Source organism: Dermochelys coriacea, chromosome 2 (assembly GCF_009764565.3).
Source record: "Dermochelys coriacea isolate rDerCor1 chromosome 2, rDerCor1.pri.v4, whole genome shotgun sequence".
In the NCBI taxonomy this organism is placed as follows: Eukaryota; Metazoa; Chordata; order Testudines; family Dermochelyidae; genus Dermochelys; species Dermochelys coriacea.
Genome location: NC_050069.1, coordinates 261,897,231 through 261,914,397, shown reverse-complemented (window position 1 = coordinate 261,914,397; position 17,167 = coordinate 261,897,231).

Genomic DNA, 17,167 nt, shown 5'->3' with positions numbered 1-17,167 from the left:
CTCATAGCCCAGTTTGTGGAACGTTACTGGCACAAGATGGAGTCCAGGGTCACATGAGCATATCACATGTCCTTACATGGCTTGATGACTCCCAGTGGGTAGCCATTGGTCCCTTGGAGGCTGAGGCTGGGCGGACTGAGTTTCTTCTCTGGCTCATTGTTAGAGTGAAGTGTCCTTAATAGGCCATCAAACTTGAATAGTCCATTCAGAATGTGCTGGCTAGATTAGAGATGACCTACCTTGTGGGTGTTACCCCAGGAACAAACACATTTGAGATACAGGTATATAGCCAATATTCATAACTTCAGATACAGCAATGATTTAAACAGGATAATCTTATTTAGTAAATCATAACTTTTCCATTGACACTTACATGACATACTTTGCACAAGATTTGTTGCAATTGTCTAATGGTAGCAATATCAATGATATACATGGTCATATTTCAATCATACAGCATTACAGAGGGCTAGGCTAAGTGCTTTAATCTTACTGTCATGTAGCCTCTTCTTACATTTGCACTGGAGAGCAGCAGAAGGGATCATGCCAATTAATACCCTGAGCACAAGCCTTTGCTGTATAAACAAACCTTTCCTGTGGTTCCTAAAAGAAAGCATCAGCCCTCAGATGTTGCGTTGTGTTTCAAGTTAAAGAACCCAAAAACTTGAGTCAGAGTTCTGCTGAAGCCAGCGTTTTGCCAGCTTGCCACCCAAAACCGCAAATCAAGCCAAAATCACACAAAGTTCAACAACAAATCATGGGGTGACCCTGATTTTGGGAAAGGAAAGACAATGTTGTGCTTAAGACAGGTGAAGGCACAGGGCTGGGATCCAAGACATCTGGGTTCTGTTCCTGGCTCTGTCACAGGCTTGCTTAGGCAAGTTACAAGTTCTGAATCTCAGGTCCCCTACCTGTTACAGAAGTGTTATAATACATAACCCAATATTTTATTGCCTCACAGGGGTATTGTTAGACTTAATCTTAGAATGGATTAAATGGGACGCAAGTGCTACATATGTCCTTTGCACAGGGGTAAGTATCCCTATAATGTTGGTAAAGTGCTTGGAAATCCTTGCAATGAAAGTGCTCCAGAATTGCAAAGCAGTGCAGTGAAACACAAGATTAGTCAGCTTGCCTCAGACTTGGGTTTCACTGGGAGAGTTTTGCACAGCCCTGTTAGGGGGTGGAGGTAAAATAAGCAAAGAGTAATCTATATTTCATGAATTCTCATTTACAGCAGAGAGGCATATTATTCAAGCCTAGCATCTGATTCTGTTCAAGATTTCAGATCCTAAAATCAGTTTTTGCTATTCTGGGCAGGTCACTCTTAATTTATAAAGGCTTTTAAACATGTAGAATGAATAGTTAATGAAAAGATGGAAGAAAGAGATTTTTAACAAGTTCTAATTCCAATGCACTCAGTAGCAGTTCTCTTCCTACTCCTTCCAGAAACAAGTAATATTCATCATTAATAAATCCCTTTGGAGTCTTTAGATGTTTGGTTAGTTGTCTGGAAAATAACAGTGTCCTAAGGGCTTTCCAATATTTTCCTTTAGGTTTAGGGATTTTTCACATGCAGGAAACACATCTGAGGTACAGATGAAAAGTTTTCTAGAGGCATTTTCTAACTGTTAAAAAGTTAGGGTTTGTTGCAAAAGGCGACTCAGACACATAGCCAGATGAAAATAAAGATACAAAAAGAGATGCTTTACAGAGCATTTTAATCCAGAGAGATACTAACACGTTTTACACAGTCTGGGCCTGATCATGATCTCACACTCTCAATGCACATCTGGAGAGAGGCATTAGTGCGAAGCTGCTGTTAAATCAGTGTGAGAAGAGAGTTAGAACCTCCATCACATTTAGCACAGACCTACCATTGAAACACCCAGCCAGCTCCCTGGATGATAGCAGTAGGAGCTGTTCTGTAACAATGCACAACACTGGCTTCTAGATAACACTATAGAAAATCATGCCAGGATGGATTCAACTATATGATAATAGCATTTTTAGGAAGGGTAAGGAAGAACACCATATCCAATTCAAGCTGCAAGAGGAACTGAAGTTTCACATGAGCTGGAATTTACAAGGAAACGGGGGCCAATACGTAAACTCCTGCAAAAAAACTAAATGTAATAACTTCAAGCTGTCAGGAGACTAGGCCCTCTGAATTGCATCTTATCTAATGTGCAGTGTTCTTTAACCCTATGAATGACCTGGTAGACCTCAGGGAAGAATGAATCTGAGACCCAATGTAAATGCACACCCCCTACAAAAAAACCAGCTCTACCTCTATGAGATGACTCCACAACCTAGTCACCTGTGCCCTGATTCTCCACTGACTTGTGGAGACATTTAACACTTATGCTGAGTCAGTGCAGAGTGGATGCAAACCACCGTTCTGATGTGGTAGTACTTTGCACAGATCTCAGCAAGGACACAAGAACAAAGGCCGTGGACAACAAGCCCTTTGGCTAAAATTTATAAACTAACGTGTTTCACATCAGACACCTAAATCCATATTTATGCACCTCCCATTCCCAAGTAAGCGAATGGGAGGTGTGCAGGTTTTCGATACCTCTAAATATCAAGCCATTTATTTAGATGACTATTGCAGATTCAGGTAGTTAGCTGCAAGTATCTAAGAAATGTGTCTACATTGCAATCAGAGGTTAGGCATACCTGGGCTAGCTTTAATCTGGCTAGCACAGTTAAAAATAGCAATGAAGACTTGGCAGTATGGACCAGCATCGCTTAACTACATAGGGTTCCAAGTGGGCTTGTACTACTCACACCAGGGTCCATGCCAACACATCTTCACTGTTATTTTTAGCAGCACTAGCTAGATTAAAGCTAGCACTGGTAAGTGTACCTGAGCTGCAATCACACCTCTGACTGTCATGTAGACATATGTTGGGAAAATTTAACCTGAGGGCTCATTCACACTCGCAAATTGAACCCGTTTAATTAAAGATGAAGGGAAACTCATGTATGGACACTTATTTGAGTTTAAACCTGGCTTGTTTTGATGACGTTTACATCAATTAGGATTTGGCCCAAGGTAAACTGAAATAAGCAACTCTTAAACCAAAATAAGAGTGTCTACAGCCTTTTGTGTGAGATTAACTAAACCAGTTTAAGTTACACCAGTGCAACTTCTTCATTGTCATATGATAAGCCCTTACTCTGTGGAGGTTGAAAAGATTTATTAGGTCTTTTTAATCCATCCACTGCCCTACAGCGTTGTAGCAGAGTGCAGCAGCAGGTCTGTCCAATAAAGCAATATGATCCAGCTCAGAGGGGTTTAAAAACAATACCAAGATTTATTTTAAATCTAAAAGAAAAAAAGAGGAAAATACCCCAAGAAATGCTTTCCATATCATAATTCCAACAGATCCAGATTCCTCCAGTAGCCAGGGAGTTTTATAGAGGGTTTCCTTACCCACAACCCTTTGCAGGGAAGGACATACCTTCCTCTGGCTCTCTGAGTGATTGACAGCCCATCCATCCAATCAACTCTCTCCCGTACTCCTGGCCAGAGGTGACACGTAACTGTGGATAGTGGTGGTGGGGGGGGCACAACTGGAAGATTCTGTTGGAACACGTGACCACCCCACATATTGCCCCTGCCTCCACCCCCTGAAACTTGATATGTGTGTAGACAACACACACTAACAACTGTCTCCTCCGCCCCCGCCACTCTCTGTCCTGTGGCTGCCCAGCCCCTTGCAGGGCTTGCCGCCCTCTCTTCCTGCCTGAACTATCCTCAGTCCGTTTAGCAAGTGCTCAAAACAAGACCAACAAAAGGGTCAACACAGTCCCCCATGCGCCATCAGGATGGGATGGTGCTTGGGGCTGGATCGTCTCAATGAATAGGAACACGGAGAATGATGTTGCAGGGTGGAATATGACACCCACAAATCACCTTCTCCTTCATAGGCACATTGGATGTTGCTGCTGTTTCAATGCAGGGTCCACCCACCTGCTTTTTCGCATTCCTCCCCACCCCCAGCCATGGGCGGCGGGTATAATAGGCCAGGGGAAGTGAAGCCTCCCCTGATGCAGCCACTGCTGGATACCTGGGCTGTGGTGGCCCTGCCTGTGCTCTGCCTCTTCCCCTCCCTTCTCTGCCCCTTCCCTGAAGCCCCCACGGCCGTGCTGCCTGGTGGGTTTGCCCCTCGTCTCCTCCACTCCACCCCACCCTGCCTCTCCTGAGGTCTTCGCCACTTGCTGCATCCCTCCTCATGCCCCCAACCCTGCGAGAGCCCCCTGCCTGCCGCTGGCCGCAGCCCTCCTCACCCTCCCCCCCCCACAAGACACCCCTCCCCTTCTACCTCCCTCCCTACCCGCCTCTCCCTGACACCCAGCTGGAGCTCAGCTCTGCCCAGCCAGCGGCCGGGAGCTCGGGGCTCGGGCCAGCCTGGGGTCAGGCGGGTGCTCGGGCCAGTGCTCGTGCCAGCCAGTAGGTCGGGCGGGTGCTCAGGCCAGTACTCTGGCTGGCCTAGGAACCGGGGGGGGGGGGGTTGGCCAGGGCTCCTCCAGCCATGCTGCGGTTTGGTGGGGAGTCTTGGGGCTCCAGTGGGCGAGTGGAAGGGGAGTGGTAGGGCCTGAGGCAGAAGGGGTGGGACTGCTGGGCTAGCCTCCCCAAAGTGGGTTTTCACCCACTGCCCATGCCCCCAGCCTGCTGGCCTCACTCACTCCCGGGGCTCTTGGTCTGGATGGGGCTCCACCTGAGCTGTCTGGCGCTGAGCGACACGTCACGGCTCCTCTTCCTGATCTCGAAGACGCTCCCCTGACTCCGCTCAGCAGCTGGTCTGCAAAGCAGGCAGTGGGCAGCGCTGGCACTCCAGTGGCCGGGAAGGAGAAGCGGCTCCATGTAGCAGGGTGAGGGGGAGCTCAGCTCATAGCCAGCCACCCTGCTGCTTCCTCCCTTCCCATGCTGCATGGTCGCACCGTGAGTGCTGCCACCAAGGGGAGCCACTGCCTCCTCGCTGCCCCCTGTCCCAGAGAGAGGCATGCAGAGAATCACGAGAGGGTGCCCACACACTGCCTCTAGCTCTACAAAAACCTCAGCCTAGCACACATGAAAATAAATTCTAATATAGCAAATGAAAATTCATTCTATCTACTCACAGCGGGTCTTCCAGCTCTTCCTTTACACTGGGACAGTTAACGTCTTTGTCTGATTTTACACAGAACATGTACATAACTCTATTTAAAACATGCCTCAAGTTTATCTGAAACCCAGGGCCCAACAGTAAGATTTCTCATTTCAAATTTGATTTTAAAAGTTAATAAAGCTTTGTGTGAAATATGGGGCAAGAACACATCCCTCCAACCCACCGAATGACAAATACATAGAGGGAAGAATCGGTTTGTTCCTTCTAGCTTTGTTCTTTTCCTGTGCTACTGGATGCAAGAGTCTGGCAACCCAGCTGTAGCAGAGTGGGCAGGGTGTAGGACCCTGCAGAGCTCCAGCTCTGAGTCATTCTGTTATCAGGTGCTTGGACCCTGCTCTGAGGAACAGTGAAAATATTGCTGCTTCACACTGACAAACTGAGTTGTTTACTTTCAACCTGGATATAAGACCTCTTTCAGGGACAGAGAGAAATTGGGTCTAGGACAGAGAGGACCTTCAGGGAAAACCAAGTAGCATTCAAATTTCTCATGAAAATTTATGTTGCATTGTTATTATTTAAGTTTTACCAGTAAAGCTAAACCTCGGGAAGAGGGAGGTTTGGCTTTTATATACAGTGTGTGCATACTCTCTCCAGAACCCAGTGGGGATTCTGCCTACTTACACTGGAAATAAATGGACAATAATTCAGGCATCAATTGTATCTCCAGGTATAAATGGGAATAGATACTTAACTACTATAATGTTGCTGACATTCCCAAAGTTAAAGGGTTGCAAAGTTCGGAGTCAGAAAGGATCCAAAATCACTATATAAACCTTAACAACCCAATGTAATAGATAGATAGATAGATAGATAGATAGATAGATAGATAGATAGATAGATAGATATCAGATTAAAGGGATTCTGAACTAAAATTCTAGACTTTGGTGCCTAATGTTTAACATCTAAACAAGTCACCTGATTTTCAGAGGTGCAAAGCACTGTTATACAGAAGCACTTAAATATGGTTTAGGGTAGCTAAATTTAGGTGCTCAAATTAAAACATTCTAGCTTCTTTCCACGTTAAGGGGTTTTCAGCATAATTGGAGATATCTATATATAATTATTATTTAGATAGTGATAAAAGTACTTGTCACTTTACAAACATGTATTGAAAAAAGGTGTCTGCTCTGAAGGGTTTGTAATCTGAAAAGACAAAGCAGTTAAATAAATTAGCCCTTGGTACCTGAAGTTAGCTACCTAAATCCATATGAGGAAAGGGATGAAACAGAAAGGGAAGGGAAGAAGTGGCTGTGTTGGCCACACATCTTATTTGTTGGGCTTCATGGAAGAAGTGTTTTTTAAAAAAGAGGAAAGCCAGGAAGATGGATTATATCAAAAAGGAAATTTTAAGTATAAGGGATCGTGTTAAAGAAAGTATGTAGTTAAGAAAGAAGGAATGCAAGCACATCTGGGATCTCATTGTAAAGCCACGGAGAACACATTATAATTGAGATACTGATGGCAAACTAAGTGTGGTGAACTACCATTTATGATTTTAATAGGTTAACATTGTCAAGTATTCCTGTTGATTTCTGCATTGTTTACAAAGGCTGGCAAGAATTCGCTTTTTATATAACTGATCACGTTTGCATCTTTGACTGGGGCAAAAATATGGCAATATTGGGGTTGGAGGCCTGATGCTCAATCATGTTCTAAAAATGTGGCAATTCTGTAATCTTGTGCATGAAAAAGATAACAATTTAACAGGAAATGAGCACAGTAGATAAAGGCCAACACTTTAAAAAGTGCCCTTTTTCTAAGTTAGTTGCGGCAGGCCAAATTAGGTTCTATTTAAGTCAATGACAAAATTTCAAAAGGAGCACGATAGGACCATAATGAATATTAGTGATAGAAGATGCACAAAAGAGTTTTGTGGCTAAGACACTGGATTTGGATCTAGGTTCAATTCCTGGTTCTATCACAGCCTTCTTGAATGACTTTGGGCAAGTCACTTAATCTCTTCTGTCTCAGTTCTCACCTGTAAAATAGGGATGATAATAATATTTCCTTTCTATCACTCTTTTTCTGTCTTGTCTATTTAGATTCTAAGCTCTTTGTGTCGGGAACTGTCTCTTACTATGTGTATGAACAGTGCCCAGCACCATGAGGGGAAGCCATATGGGCTGTGTTGTACATGAGGTCAGACTAAATTATCAGAATGGTCCCTTCTGGCTTTATAATCTGTGAATGAGACTCCAATATTGGTTGGAGCCTTTAAGCATCACTGTAATAGAAATAATCATTCTTATAACCATCATTTTGGAGGTTCAGTTCAGATAAGTAGAGCCCTGCATGGATACAGATTTATATCTGCAGATGCGGATATCCGCGGATATGGTATCCGCTGAACCACAGAGTTCTCCCGGGAACTGCAGCAGCGAAAGGAGCAGAACATGGGGCCACTGCCCCCAGGAGCAAGCGCCCTGCGCTGGAAGCTCCTCTGGCACGGCTGTATCGCCCCCAGCCCCGCCCCCAGCCCTATCCTCCAGCACGGCTGTACAGACCCCAGACAGGAGATGCAGTCATGCAGACAGCTGTGTGGAAGGGACGGGGGCGAGGCTGCGGGCAGTACAGCCACATGGGAGGAGCGGCCAGCGCGGGGTGGGGCTCCTGGGAGCTACGGCTTCACATTCTGCTCTTTTCGCCATTGTGGTTCCCAGGAGAGCCCTGCAGTTCAGTGGATACTAGGGTGACCAGATAGAAAGTGTGAAAAATCGGAACGGGGGGGTTAATAGGCATGAGAAAAAGCCCCAAATATCGGGACTGTCCCTATAAAATCAGGACATCTGGTCACCCTTAGCGGATACAGATTTCTATCAGCGGATATCCATATCCACAGATATAAATTTGTATCCACGCAGGTCTCTACAGGTAAGCTTCTGAAAGCTTATCCTTATCTAATCTGGAAACCAGGCCAGAAGTACCATAGCACTCACCATTTTTATGGTATTTCAGCTCTCCTTTTTGAAGTCTAAGCCCTAGACTAGAAATGCAGAAAAGTACCAGTGTTATTGATATAACATCGTAAACCCACAATGGCACAGCAGGTATATCAATGAGTAAGAAATGCATTGTACTTGATAAAATAAATGAATTAAAGATTTATTGTGAATGAAACTGGAATAGAAATAAGCAAACGTGAAAAAGAGAATAAAAGATTTATTTAAAAAATGTGTCTCAGATACCATTAAGAAGACTTAATAGACAAGGCAAATATTGGTATATAGGGGAGCAGTAGAAATATGTCTTGAACTGTTATAATCATCAGCATTTTCACATGCGAACAAGTAACCCCATGTTATTTCTATCTGCCCTGTTGGAGTCATTATATGCATTAATGCCATGGTATAAAAACTCACACAGCTTCCTCATAAGAAGAGGGGAATGTGAGACTTCAGTTTTTTCAAGATAAATCTCTTTGCCACCAGAATAACTGCTGCCATCCATTTCTTAGTGATGATCAGTAATAGAATCTGTTCCAACCAGCATTCTTAGACATTGAATACATCAAGCAGGAGATGGGAGAACATTTATGCTTAGAGATTCAAAAGAGCAGAGACTATGTGTTCCAGAGATGCAATTTATGACAGGTATAGAGAATGTGTGAGAGGTTAGCAGATTGCTGTCAGCATATCCAACACTTGCTGTGCCTGACCAATCCGTGTTTTGTGAGGTCTCATAGCATTGATTTCTCCATTTTAATCAGCAGCTGCCCACAGAAAACTGGGCACTTTTGCAAATTTAAAAATACCCAGTCCAAAATAATAGACTATGTGTACAAAATATTCTGGACTCAATGGTGCATTAAGACCCAGAATCAAGATTATTCCTGGGGGAATTCTGCACCAAAGATTAAAAATTCTGTGCACAATATTTTCAAATTCTGCTAAATTCTGCATATTTTATTTGTCAAAATAACACAATATAATCACACCAGTTTCAATTATTTTGATCATTTATCTCAAAATACCTGTTAGCAAGTATGTCTGTAACAATACAGACAACAAAAAAGATTCAGGAAATGTTTTTTAACAAACAGATTCCTTACTAGGCATATTAATACAGAACTCTGAGTAATAATTCATGTAAACTACAATACAGAACCGTATTCCCCACACCCCTCAAAAGCAGTGCAAAAGCTTAGGGGAGTCAGGGGTAACGGAGGAGCTGAGAGAGAGGGAAGTAATTGCTGGGAAGGAGCCTGGGTGTGAACTTGGAGGGCTGGTGGGTCTGGGTGGGAAAAGTATGGAACAGGTTTTTTTGGAGCGGTGGGGAGAGATTGTTAGGGAGCTTCCCCTATGCAGACCCTGGCTGACTCCTAGCTTCTCCCATTCAGTCAGGCACATTTGCCCCATCCCATGTGGCCCTGTACTCCCATGTGTTCTTACACCCCTGTCCACACGTGGCCATCCACCACCACTCAGACACCCACTCTCCCATCCCCATCTGGCTCTGCACCTCCCTCTCCCCTTTGGCCCTGTGCCTCCATTCCCATTCATCTCCTGCCCCAGTCAGTCCTCCCCCACTAGCCCTTATGAGCCCCTGCCAGACCCCCACAGCAGCTGCTGTCTCCAGTTCTGGCCTGAAAGGTGCTGTGTAGAAGGAATTACAGGCTCTTTTTCTTTCCTAGCTGGCCAGGAGCTGCTGTTCTGTTCTATCATCTCTTGAGGGCAAAAGGCAGAATTGCAGCAACTTTCCAGCAGAAGCATTTTTTGTTGCAAAAAAATTAAAATATGCCCAGTTTATTAATTATGCATGCATGTAATGGCAGAGAATTCTCCCAGGACTAGAAGATGCATTTAAGTTTGCTTACAGCTTTAACCATATGAATAGTACCACTGATGTCAACTGGGGTAGTATGCTGCATCCTTTTAAGAGGTACTGGTGTGGAGCAGCAGGCACAGCCTCCTCCTGCAATCCTGTCAAAGTTTCCACTACCATGGTTCAACTCTGCATCATCCCAGTGCAAGGATATGCATTTAGGCCCCGTCTCATGCTTAATTTTAAGACCATGAGTACATGCTTTGAGGCCCAGAGAGATTAACTGACTTGTCCAAGGTCAGGCAGAAAGTCTGCCATGGAGCAGGGAATTAAAACTGTGTCTCTTGAGTCCAAGATGAGTCTCCTACCCACAGGCCCATCCTCCTTCTATCACACAACAATCCACCAATTTGCCCTTCCCAGCTCTGTCAGCTAACATTTCAACCCAGCAATAGGAATCTCCTTCAGGTACCTGTCTGGAATACCATTATTTAAACCATCATAATGTACTACCCTACCAATGGTCCTCAGAAGCAGCTCTGGAATTCCCATCCCAACACATGTGGGAAGTTGTATTAGTATTCATGGTGACCTTGCCCTTTCTGACTCTGCAGTGATGGTAATGAAAACTCTTGGGAAAACATTTAAGTGCTTGCTAAATGGCTGACTAACTGGGCATTATAAAAGAAGTTAGAGGCTACAACAGTAGGCAGAAATTAGCCACTTGTTATCATGAACTGTATGGAAATTGTGTTCCTCTTTTGCAACGTGATTTGGTGTCTTGCATTGCTTATTGATACTCTTTTGTAAAACATAGTCCTGATTTTGCTGTTTGCCACACTATACAGGCCATTGGGAAACTAAGTGGTAAAAAACTTTGGTTTCTCTCTCTTATATTGCATGTGTTTTTCATGATCAGACTTATGTCCACCAGGCTACCAGAATGCAGCTATTTTGTGGACATTTTAGGATTACTCTCTGCTATAATCCTATCACACAGTCTAGCATTCTGGCAGCATTTTGACTACAAGGTTTCCTGTACTGGAGCAGACCACAGGTTTGTCTTGCCTGGCAATGTCCAATATCTAATGCGTAAGAAGATTTTGCTAATCAATGATGGAGTTATTTTGGTTAAATCACCCCTTCCAAACTAGGGATGGATTTGACCCATTAATCTCCTAGCCCATTGAGTTTCAGTTCTAGTTTCTTGTTGTACACTAGACCCTCTATACACTATGGTATCCCTGCTAGTCTTAGCTCCCCAAGATAAAATCTACCTCTGGAGGAAGCTTCCACTTTTAGAAATTCTTTTTAAAACCCCCGTGTTACATCTGATGTCAGACGGAGCTCCAAAAGAACTTAGTAAGAAAGTCCAACCCCTGGCTGAGTATTAGAATGGAACTAGCATTTGCTAAAATCAGCTTTTGACAACTGCTTTTAAATTGTTCTGGGTTCAGCCTTTTCAGCAAAAAGCTGTCGACAGCTTCAGACACACAACAACTGAAATCTACCAACAGATCTTCAATTCAGTGCTATGCCAAAGGGTACATATTTTCTATTATACACAGCACAGGGATTCCATTCTAATATAAGCTGTTGACGTTTTCAGTTCAGCCAGGTAATTGTTCCTGTGTTCACGGGGTCCTAAATTCTCAGGTTGTCTCTATTCTTTCAATTCAGTTTAGCATCTGGGGTCAGCTGGTCCGTCTCAGCTGAAATTGGATGCTGTGAGGACATTCCATTTCCTGCTCTTTAGGAGGTTGCTATTTGCACTGTAAAATCATTTTTCTATTCATAACCACTTCTGAATCCTTGCATCACTTTGTCAGGAGTTTAAGTCCAATTTTCCTCTAAAATGGACTGTATAACAGCTTATCAGCTGCCCACATTCAAAACCCTTTAATGGCTCACTTTTCAAGACTTATTGCAAGATTGTTTTTATGTATGTGCATGACATTTTTTGTTTCTGATTTTGTTCTGTAACTTCATTCTTCATTTATTCAAGAGTCCTGACTATTTTCTAGTGCAGTAAACTAGCCATTGTTCAACTCCATGTCTAGAGGAAACAGTAAGACACTGAGGGCAAGATCCTTAGCTGGTGTAAATCATCTTAGCTCCATTTACTTTTGGACATTTACTTAAGATCAGCTGCACTTGGATCCACTGTTTTCATGTCCCAATCCATTCTATAGCACAAAAGTCTATGCTTTTGGTATTCCCATACCACTCAGAAGCAGAGGATATTGGAAATTTCACAAAGCCTGTTCTGGTAACATTTCAAAACCTTGTTAATATGAAGTACAGAGATTTTGGTTAGCATCCAAGGTTTATTATAGATATATATTTGTTTTGTGATAGTATCAAGAAGACCCAGCCAGGTTCAGGGCCCCATTATGCTAAGCATAGTACACAGATAGAGATAGACTCAGAGTAAAATTTTTCAAAAATACCTAAGGCCCAGATCTGCGAAAGGACTTAGGCCTTGTCTACACTACAGGGTTAAGTCAACTTACAACAATGATAATAAGCCACTTTAATTACATTGGTTGTGCACATCTACACAATGCTCTTGTGTCAGCAGAGCGCATCCACGGTTGTTTCTCTTGCATTGACAGATAGAGCATTGCATTGTGTGTAGCTATCCCACTGTACAACTCGCCATCCTCTGTCACCCTCTGCTGCTGGGAGCTCTGGGGACGAATCACAGTGCATCATGGGGGCATGATCACCATTCCATGATGCAATCCCATCCTTCGATGACTTCTGACTTCGTTTTGTGCTGTTTTTCAACAACTCTTGTAAATTGTGTGCTCACCATATCTGCCTGAAAGCATGGATCCTCAACTGCTGAACGGTCTGGTGGTGAGCATAATGAATTAATGGCTGGTGCTGCTGTATTTCATGAGCTGCAAAACAGAGAATGAATCGGTGGTGTCTGTCCTGCTGCCTGCCATTGAAATAATTCAAGATTGCTGCTGGCACTCGTGGAATAGCTGCACACAGTGGATCGTTGGTACTGGGAAACAGCCACTGAGTGGTGGGATTGCATTATGATGCATGTATGGGATGACGAGCAGTGGCTGCAGAACTTTTGGATGCGCTAATCCACCTTCCTGGAACTGTGTGCAGAGCTCGCCCCAGTACTGCAGTGCCAGGACACCAGAATAAAAGTTGACCTCACTGTTGAAAAGCGAATGGCAATTGTTGTTTGGAAGCTGGAAACTCCAGACTGCTATCGGTCAGTCACAAATCACTTTGGTGGTTAGGTCCACTGTGGGGACTGCCATGATGCAAGTGTGCAGAGCCATTAATCACTTCCTGCTATGAAGGACTGTGACTCTCGGTAATGTGTAGGAAATAATTGATGGCTTTTTGAGGCAATGGGATTCCCTAACTGCTGTGGGGCGATAAATGGAACGCTTGTCCCAATTTTGGCCACAGACCATCTTGCGACCGAGTACATCAACCAAAAGGGCTACTTCTCCATGGTCTTGCAGGCACTAGTGATTCATTGGAGCCATTTCATTGACATTAATGAGGGATGATCAGGGAAGGTGCATGATGCACGCATCTTTTGGAACACCGGACTGTACAGAAAGCTGCACGCTGGCACTTTCTTTCCAGACCAGAAGATTCTAATGGGGGATGTTGAAATGCCTATCCCTTGCTCTTGTGGCTCATGAAGCATTACACCAGGAACCTAGACAGCAGTAAGGAGCATTTCAACAATGGGCTCAGCAGGTGTCGAATGATCATTGAATGTGCCTTTGGCCAATTAAAAAGTCAGTTAGACCTCAATGAGGAAAATATTCCCCTGGTCTTTGCATCCTGCTGTACTCTCGAGCAGGATGCAAAGACCAGGGGAATATTTTCCTCATTGAGGTCTAACTGACTTTTTAATTTCCTCGGGGTGGAGCACTGAGGTTGATCCGCCCGCTGCTGATTTTGAGCAGCCAGATTCCAGGGCAATTAGAGGGGCACAGTGGGTGGCTATTCGAATCAGGGAGACTTTGAAGAAACATTTTGACAATGATTCCCAGTAATGTGTCTAGCATTCAGCCAGGCAATGTTTATTTGCCGCCCTGAATGACCCCTGTAATGTTTGCTTCCTGAGATTTAATTGTAGTGAAAAAATGTTCCTGCCTATAGCCACTTTGTTTGAATGTTAGGACCAACTAATGGGCATATGACACAAATAAAGAATCAATTTGTATCAAAGAATAAAGTTTAATAACAGGACAATAGACAATTTTTTTCATCAAACAGGGACATGAAAATGAGGAACAGTCTCTCCGTTACTATTCTCTGTGTATAACTCCAGCTTTCACTGTGCAACCAGTCTTTAGGGGTGGCGTGCACAGGGTACTGCGAGGGATTAGGAACATGCAAAGAATGTGGTGGGGTAGTTTGGGGAGGGCATGGAACAGAGTTCTGTATTGGCTTCCGGAGGACTTGTGCACGGATGTACTGACTGCAGCATGATGAGGGACTTGAGCATCTCTGTCTGGTCCTCCAGAAGGTTAATCATCTGCTCCTGCCCATCTCTCCTTTCCAGGCTATCCAGCCTGAGTTTTTCATTAATTGTCTCCCTCCCTGCTCTTGTATCATGATATGCTGTATCTGTTGACTGCAGCACTTCGCGAAACATATCCTCCTTATTCCTCCTGGTTTGCCATCATATCAGACAGAGGTGAATATGGAGGAGTGGGTGCTCAAGGGTACATCAGCAGAAGCCAAAAAAACAATGAAGAGAGACAGTGTTGTGAGTGTGCTCACAGCTGTGAATCCCAACATTTACACACTCTTCTTTCTCACTGTCTCTTGGGTAGCACACAGGTCCATGCGAATCTCAAACATGGTGAGTTTGGTAGGGAGAGGGAAGGAGAAGGGGGATTTGGCAAGGAATGACAAAGGGCTCTGGATGGTTGTAAAGGTGGTTACTACAAGCGCCCAGGGAGACTATTCTGAATATTGTTACCCTTTTCCACAGGCCAGGGTAATCAAACCTGATATCTCACTCCTAAGGTAACCCAGGATGCAAGGATACATCTCCTGAATCTCTGTGGCTTCAGATCGGCTCCATATACTGCTCGCCTGTGTGCCTCTCTGGTCCCTGCAGAAATAATTGCTGGGTGGTGCAGCAAACTTTCCTACAGCAGGGTGAGAAACAAGGCAGCTCTGCCAAGGAAACTTTGGCAGTGGACTGCAGAATACCTACAGGAAAGTTTCCTAGAGATCACTATGTAGGATTTCCAGGACATCCCTGTGTACATTAAACTTTTCCGCCAGGCCCCCCACTGTGTAGATGCACAGGCTCTGTTAATTTCTGTCATTTATCCCTCCTCTACCGTATAACCAAATAAATGAGACCTCAGTCTCCACACGCCATGCAGAATCAAAACAAAATGAACACTACCTGACCAGGGCTCCCTACTCCTGCATCATGAGCATGGAATGCTGGGACTGGCTGGGACTTCCTCTGGAGTCAAAAAGAGGTCCTGACTCACCCCGCCACTGGATGACCCTGCTGCGTGCTCCATATTGTCTTCCAGTTCCACTTCCTCATCCACCACTTTGTCCTTGGGATTGAGTTCGCTGGCCACTGCCTCTAGTCCCCGCAAAGTATCCCCGGGGCTCTTGGCAGTGGAGGTGGGGTGGCTGCCGAGCATGGCATGCAGCTCCTTATAGAAGTGGCACGTCTTCGATGTTGCACCAGAGTGATGGTTGGCTTCCCTTGCCTTCTGTTACGCCTGCCTCAGCTCCTTGATTTTAGCTTGGCACTGCTGCGTGTCCATTTCATGCCCCTTCTCCTACGTGCCACTAGCAATCAGCCCATAGGTATCACAGTGGGTGGGGCGAATCTGCAATTGCACACCCTCCCTCCCCATAGACCCAGCAGATTGAACAGCTCCACCATACTCCATGTGGGAGCGCATCTGTTGCAGAAAGCTGGCAGGCAGATGCTGTATGAACTGTCCATGCCAAGCAAACAGGAAGAGGAATTTCAAAAATTCCCAGGAAGGGGTACATACCTGTGTTACCTTCAGGGCAGCGGAGTGCAAACTAACCAAAGCGGTCAGGATGGGCATTGTGGGACACCTCCTGGAGGCTAATTAGGGCGACATAACCAAGCACAGTGTCTACATTGACGCTGCGTCACTCTAACTACATTGCAAAAAAGCCCTGTGACTCTCTTCGAGGTGGTTTTATTGTGTCAGCACAGAAGGGAGTTACATCAGCAGGAGGAGCATTTCAGTGCATACACCTCCAGTGTTGAGGAAAGCTGACTTTTGTTGACAAAATTGTGTAGTGTAGAAAAGGCCTAATGCACCAAACTCCCTTTGAGGGACAGTGCTTAGAACACACCCCTTTCCTTTACATCTGCTATTGACTACCTTAGGTGGCTCCCCACCTAGTGTGCTGGCTTTTGTGGATCCCATTCTTAGGTGCCTCTCTCTCCCTGTGCATTGTATAGGGAGCCTAAGCACCTAACTCAGGCTTTGTGTAATTCCACTGGGTGGTTAGACCTAAAAGTTAGGTGCTGCAATGCTCAGCTTTGCAACATGTCCCTTTGTGGATCTGGGCCTAAGTGATTTAGTAGCAAGATTTAAGCTCTGAAGTGCCTAAGTCACTTTTGAAAATGGGACTTGGGCTCCAAAGTGACTTAGTAGCTTTTGAAAATTTTACCCAAGGTTTCTCACCCAGTGAGTTTCTAATCTAAATATAAAGAACAGACACACAGTAATAGACAACATACATTCAAAATGTTACACATATTAGACTTGTTTGTTGCATTTTTTCTTTTAGTTTATTCCTTCCCTCAAACCATCTTTCCTCCTGCCCCTTCCATACAGGAGCTAAACTCAATGAAGTCTTTCTGTTGATGGCAGTGGGAGATGGAGCTGACCCTATGCCTGCAAACCTTGTCAGGTTTTCCCTTCACTAGCAGTCACCCTAGCGAACTGCTACTTGTGAACCAGTTCAGCCTGTCAACCCTTGGTTATCAAGTGTTTGATGAGTTAGTTGCAGAAAAGCTTGTTATGTAACAAATTATATAACAGATCTTATCATTCCCAAAGAAGAGGAAGTTTGCAGCAACAATCTGGGAAATAAATGCTCGAATCCTCTGCCATTTTTTATAGTTCTTTGTATAACTGATATTTTGTACATGAATCACACACAAAGATCAGCTAGAATGCAATGCTAGCTGAAACCTATTTCCTTCA